General features: G+C 31.7%; 1 protein-coding gene across 4 annotated transcripts in view; it reads left to right on the top strand.

Annotated features, from left to right (window-relative positions):
• The first annotated feature begins 309 nt into the window (after positions 1-309).
• LOC112681238 (neural-cadherin) overlaps positions 310-7,213 on the top strand; it is a 78,002-nt gene continuing 71,098 nt past the window's right edge. For all 4 annotated transcript variants that reach the window (XM_025551524.1, XM_025551511.1, XM_025551506.1 and 1 more), the window contains exon 1: positions 310-868. The gene's annotated coding sequence lies outside the window, so the exon portion shown is untranslated. The remainder of the gene's footprint in view (positions 869-7,213) is intronic.

Below are 7,213 nucleotides of genomic sequence, written 5' to 3'. Positions count from 1 at the left end.
CCTGCTCCTCGTCAAACACAACAGTGTAAACGGTACTCCGTAGCCGTTCGTTTCGTCCAGAGCACCGTTCGTGTTTTGTTCGGTACGATTGGTTAGCAGATTTTAGTTTGATCCGGTCCGCGTTAACCGATGGCGCGCGAAAGAGACCTACCCGGCGGTTACCATCGATAGTCCGTACCGTCCGATAGTGTACACGACCAGGCCGTCGTGTGCGCGCGGTCGTCGCCGCCGCCGCCGCCGCTCGGTGGGGAAGAGGACGCTATCGACGTTTCGGGTTCCGTACAACGCTCCGTAGCTGCCAGTTTTGCGTGCGCCGTGCGATCGTTCGTACACGTACAACACGCACACGCTTATCTTGCTCGTCCGTACGGTCTCGTATTGGCGTGTCCCGAGTATCGAGTTCACTCAACATTTATCAACCGCCGCGCGGCTTTTGAACGCCACTCGCAGTCGGAAGCCCGTTCACGCCGTCCGGCCGCCCGAAGAGGAGATCACCACCGCCGCTGCGTGCGAGCCCACGGAAAACGACGCCCGTTTCCATACGCCCCCGGCTCACGCGGGGGGGCGCGTAGTGCGTCCAGAAGGTTACGACTATGTCGGGCGTCCGTTGGACGGGGTTGGAGACGTGCCGCTGTTGAACGGAAGTTCGCCGCCACCGCAGTCGTCGACCAATCCGCATACCGCAGACTACGGACGCCACCGCCCCGGGGGACAACACCATGTTCAGCGGCTAGAGAAGTTTGCGCACGGCTCGAGACATCCGCTTACCACCGACCAAGCGTACCAGACCTCCCGTACATTCCGAACGCACGCCGACCCGGCCAACATGTAGAACGATGTCACCGTCTCCGAAGACCATCGGCCGCAGGTGAACCCTAAACATATTTATAATACATATTCATATACGTAAACACAATAACAACCGCGATATTTGCACGGCGTACCAGCGCGTTGTTCACGGTTAAATTGTTTTCATCTCCACTAGTCATCACCAATGCGTACAAGCGTACAATGTATCCTAAACGGTTTAGCCTCTGCGGGCACAGCGCTTGACGCGTCTCTCTTTTGTTTTTCCGTTTGTATATATATATATTTATTTTTTTTGTTTTTATCGAATATAATATCTCGTCAGCGCGCCTCGGGGGCCGAGTAGATTACGCGTCCGTTTATGACGGTGTAACGCGGCGTGTAAGAGGCGTTTGTGCCTACGCCGAGCCTGCACCGCCGACCGTATACACCTGTGCATCGGCGAACAACGTTCAAACACTCCGTTCGGCACACGTGTGTGAATTATGGTGTGTTACGTACGTTTGCGCCAGGCCAATGCACGGCGTACACGTTAATGATGACGACGCGCGCGCATTATTATTGTTATTGTTGTTGTTCTTACGCTCTCCCGGTGAACTCGTCGTGCCCAACGAACAGGTCATCGTCTCGGCGCGTACACCTAACGACCGCGTTCGCAGGATCTCCGCGGTCTTCCCGGACGTTACAGGTCTGATGCGGAAACATCGAGCGCCATTCGATTCTTTTCTTCCAGTCGCGATTCTCCGTCTCGGCAACAACTGTTCGACCGACGCGAACCGTATACATCGATATCGCACGCCACAATCGCCGTTCCGGTTGCGCGATGTTTTTAACGTACGCGTTTCAAGTTCTCCGACGGTTTCGCCAACGCGTCGTTACAACCTCAACGTTCGACCGTACACGTGTAATCCATAATTTCGTTAAGAACGTCAATCTACTGAACACAATCTTCGGGTGCGTTGCGTCCGTGTTCGTTGACCACATTTCGGCGGCGCGTTTATAACAAACACGACGAGAATCATTTCGACCATCTGAGCCGTTCGGCACGTTGAACCGTCTGTTAAGTATTTAACACAATAGCCAATGTTGACCGTTTTGCTCCCATACTTGAAATGTTTATCGTCATTTTTCACATCAGTTAGTTTTTAATGAAATCCTACAACTGCTAGCAAAGTGTTCCTTGCCTTTTGTTTACGACTCGACAGTGTATACACGGGTAATTAATAATTCTAATAGTGTTTTACGTTAAAATAAATGTTATGCCCGAGAACCGAAAGGAACGAAATTCGATGATTAATTTTCACGTTTAGTGTTTCAAGAAACAGTACTTAATTCAGTATTGTATGAATAATCAACAGCCTCATCCCGGGAAAGCGAATTGAGTAACTCTACGTAGAGTACTCGCTGAGTGAACCGAGACAAGTGCGCTACATCAGTAACTTTTAAGTTGATTATACGTATATCAGTACCACGCACACCGACTAACAATATACATACATGTAGCGGAGTCTCGAAGTCGCGAAATATTCCATCGCGTTGTATTAACGCGCGACGAGTAATTATTTTGATAATTACTCGCAAATGCAAGTACGGCGGATACGCTTTACGGCAAGAAGTTTCGTTCTAATTATTATCGTATATCGTATATTTCATATTCGTACGATTATTCTAAGCACATCTCTCGGGCCGTTACGAAGGAACTTTTTCTTTATTTTTTTTCAGAAAAATTTCCAATTCCTAAGTACCATACGTTTACACCCGTTGGGCTCAGACAGTACTATTGTATCGAACACTGTATGCGCAGGTATCTACTTATAAATAAACTCGTTTTGTTAAACCACAACGACAAGGGTATGTATCTGCTGGCTATGGTAAACATGATATTTTATTCAGTTCATTTATACGCCTATTACCCTTCGATTTCATTACCCGTGGTACCCGCTTGTTATTTTAGGTCAATTGAAGGAAATACTTGTTCAATAGGGCTGTATATACTCTTTCATATGTACATAATTTTTTGTATCCGTTTCTATTATACTTCAAGGGTTACTTTTGTGTCAATTTTATAGTTATGTATTACAGCTTATTTCAGTTGATACGTCATCCGTGTAATATTCCGATTAAAATTCAAATAAATACATTTATAATATTTTTGACGAAAACTCAAGACGTAAAACATCGATTCATATACTTCTTATTTTATTTTAAAGTTCAAATTGTTATTTTTCGAGACACAATATAATCACAAGGGTAGTTTTTATGAGTCTTTCTTTTGAAAGGTTTCGGCTGTGGCGCCATTTTAATTTTCTATAAAGGGTTTTAAAGTTCAAGCAGGAAAATGTATTTTTATTCCTTAAACAGAAGAAATGAAACGGTGGAATCGTATTTTTACTAATAAATAAGACGCATATATTTGCTAATAAGTGTCCTGTTCTCCTTCTTGTAATTTATTTTATGTTACGGATTTCAACGATACGTAACGTGGTCCTAGTTTTAACACTTTTACTTTAAATTATTAAATAAATATTTAAATTATTAATTGAACTTTTGATTTTTTTGATTAAATATAGTTGCTATAAACCAAATCGTTGACGTTTAGGTTTTTGGTAATTTTTTAAGAAATATTAACTTGCATACTTTCGTAGTTTTAAATATTTTAGATTAATTTTATTTACCAAGTATTTATTATTTTTTTTTTGCAACACTCGTAATAATTATAAACTTAAAATCAATTCGTCTGAGCTTCAAGGATTTAAAAATTAAATATTTTTCAATCATTTATATTTACTTTTAATATTTTTATCGGGTTATAACTTCCTTTTTTTAAAAGGGTTGTTTGTCTTTTTTTTTATTTTGATTAGAAAACATTTTAATGTTGATGGAAAAAAACTTATAAAAAACTCTTACTAAAAAGTGATTGACCTTTTAATGAAACTAAAAAAAAATTAATTATTTGTGGATAGTATAGGTTATAGTAATTTACCGGATTGAATTAATAATGTAGTTTTATATATTTAAGTTTTGTATACATTTATGGTGTTGGATTTTTAACATGTATGAGAAAAAGAAAAATCGCACAATAACAAATAGTTATGTTGCTCGATTATTATAAACGTAGTTTAATTTATTTTTATTTATTCATTTATTTGGTAAAATTAATTTAGACATTAGACGCAATTTTCCAAATGTTTCAATAATATTTATGTGGATTAACATTTTGGTTGCTAGATTAGACAAGTATTAGCCTGCAATCAATTTGTATCATTGAACCAAACTGCGTTCATTGTTATAAATCCACTTTATTAAGATATGGTTTTGCATTTCACTGTGTTTGTATACATGTGTTTTGCTTTTTATTAATAATTTATTTGCTTGCAGGAAATTGTATTTATTATAGTTAAGATATTAAATTTTTCATTAGTATATTAATTGTAATACGTACGTATTCATGCATATAAACATAAAATTATACATTGTATATACATATCTATAATACTATTTATAATATCATAGTTACATTAACTTATATATGTACATATATTTGGTATTTATGTGTGGCTAAAAAGAATATTATAATGGCTATTTTTCGTATTATTATTTTAGAAATTAACCAGCCTTATTTTATTAAACAGTATTACCTAGGTATACAGTATAGCATTATTTTAGGGCTAAGTTAGATGTTGGTTATGTTGGTTATTATTGGTATTGATAATAAGGTATTATTAAATTAAATCAATAAGACTAAAATTTACCATTGTATCTTTTGAACATAAAAATAAAAAATAATAATTACATTTTAATATAATATTTCTATGAATAATATTATGATTCTTTATGATATTATAAAAATAAAAATAAATATTTGTTCAAATTTTAATTTAATTTAACAATACCTAAACTGACTTATATCATACAGCATGTCATTGAACTAGTAAATAAAAAATACGTATGTGTGAAAACACATGGTTTTAAGGCATGATTTTCATATTAGTTTTGTGAAGCAAACTATTAAAACTCACAACATTCTTTTGAAGTTAATTCACATTGAAAAACTTGATTCAATCATGTTGAGTATTTGATATACATTTTGTTTACCTATATACTTGATGTAATACTTATGCATTAATCTATTGTACCATAAATTATAGAAAGGTACATTCATTTTCTTATAAATTCCAATTATATAGGTACTTATACTATATACTATATATATTATATTAAAGTAAAAATCACAATATGTTCTATTTATTGACTCAAAGCCTAATTAAATTTTTTTAAATATTAAAATAAAACTTTTGTCGTTTCAAGATAATACAATGAGTAAATTATGTGTTTAAATACTTAATACTGAATATACAAGTGGGTAATTTTAATGAATACACTACTTAAAAAATAAAAATACGTATAATAATATTCTTCGATATTTTTATAAGTTAGTTATAGTAGATGTTTAAAATAGAAAATATTTTATTTGTTTATTGATTATTATTAGAAATTTATACATCATTTTATATAAGCGTTTATTAATTATTTACTATTAACAAATTCGTGATATTAGATATTATTAATTACATTTTTTATTTTTTTCATTTTTTTACTTTACTATAGAGAAGACTAAAATCATATAAGGGATAGTTATTTAATTATTTTTATGTTCTAATTTTGCATAATAAAATTTAATTGCAATTATTTAAACCAATTTTATAGTAGAATGGAGTTTGATTGAAAGTGTTATTGAATTTTTAATATTCCTTTTTGGTTACAATGTCATTCACTGCATTTTTAAAATTAATTCCAAGTCTAACAAAGTAATGTTTAAATAAAATGAATATGGTTCAAGAGAAAAGTATTTTATTTGTAAAAGAAAATAAAATGTTGGTGAAAACTCTCATTCAATCAGAATCAAAGAAATTAGATTATATACTTGTATTATTTTAAAGTGCAATACATTGAACAATAAAAATAAATTCATTGAAAAATGTTCATAAAACACAACAATTAATACTTATTTTTAGTTTTGTTCTTTATATTTTTAAAATTATAAATATTATGGTTTGTTGTTAGAACAAGCTTCTTTTATTTGGTATCGCATCTAGTTAGATAATGAAATAAATATCTTTTGAAAAGCTCTAGTTTCATTCAATTTCTTAAAAATTTAAAGTTTTCATCCTTAAAACTATAGAAAGTGTGAATTGAACATTAATTGTAAATATTTGTTTGGATATTAGATAAACAAAGATATTAATGCTATGAAATTAGCCTTGAACATATAAATTAAAATTCCAAATGGCTTTAATCACTTGTTTATTAATTAGTAAACTTTTATGTACTAGAAGGTACATATAAACGTTTTTATTTAAGGTTAACATTCCATACCATTTTTTAAACTGTTTAATTTGTACATATATATTTAACTTAATAATATATTAGTATATGCTGGCTATTGTAGACTTCTTATTTAATTGCAATTAATTTATAATGCTATTATAATCGCTTTTGAACATAAAATGTTCTTATAAAAAAATAAAATGATATAAAATACCTAAAAAGCAAGGTTCTTTTACTATTTGCATTAGTTTGTATTTTTTAATAATGTGGTTTTTTATGTAATTCAAAACTATTATGAAGTTTACTTATGAATAGTCTAATTTCTAAAAACTTAAAAAGTATTTATAATATGTATTTTATAGTATATATACATACATATTTTTTTAAATCATATGGAAATATACTAATTAAAAAATAGATTTTACTATAAAATAAAACAAACTTCACGAAGAAGATATATTTTAACATATTCATAAATAGTTAATAACTTTAAAACGAGTTAAGTTGTAGAATTGTATATATATATCGCTATAGCGATCGATGGGTAGCTCAATGAACTGAATCACGCAATAGACGTATGTTTTCTTAAAAAAAAAAAAAAAAAAAATACGTATAGCTTGAAGATATACTTGTAAATATAAGTTTTAGAAATTGTGCTGTAGGAATTCATATTTTTAATGTATTTTTCACAGTAAAATTAAATTTTTAAATTCTTATCAATAAGAAATGGCATATATATTATTATATAATATATTATTCTTATGATAAAATTATAAAAAATATTATTTCAATTCAAACACAAATATAATAATATAATATTAGATATAAATACATGAATCATGTAAAATTTATTTTCCCTCAATATGTAGCTATATTTTTATTTGTCCGATACATCAAGATTATAAACATTGTTTCAAGCTTATTAATTTTAAATTTAAATTAAATACATTAAATGATGCTATTGATATTTATCATTTAATTCATATATTAATTAAATTAAAACGATATTCATCTATCAAATTATAATTTAATAATAAAATATTCACACTTAGATATCTTAGTCGACATGTATCTAATA

The sequence above is a fragment of the Sipha flava genome, unplaced genomic scaffold (genome assembly GCF_003268045.1).
Source record: "Sipha flava isolate LNK unplaced genomic scaffold, YSA_version1 102_pilon_pilon, whole genome shotgun sequence".
NCBI lineage: Eukaryota > Metazoa > Arthropoda > Insecta > Hemiptera > Aphididae > Sipha > Sipha flava.
Note: the sequence above shows the minus strand (reverse complement) of the source record. Positions and strands in the feature narration are given on the sequence as shown.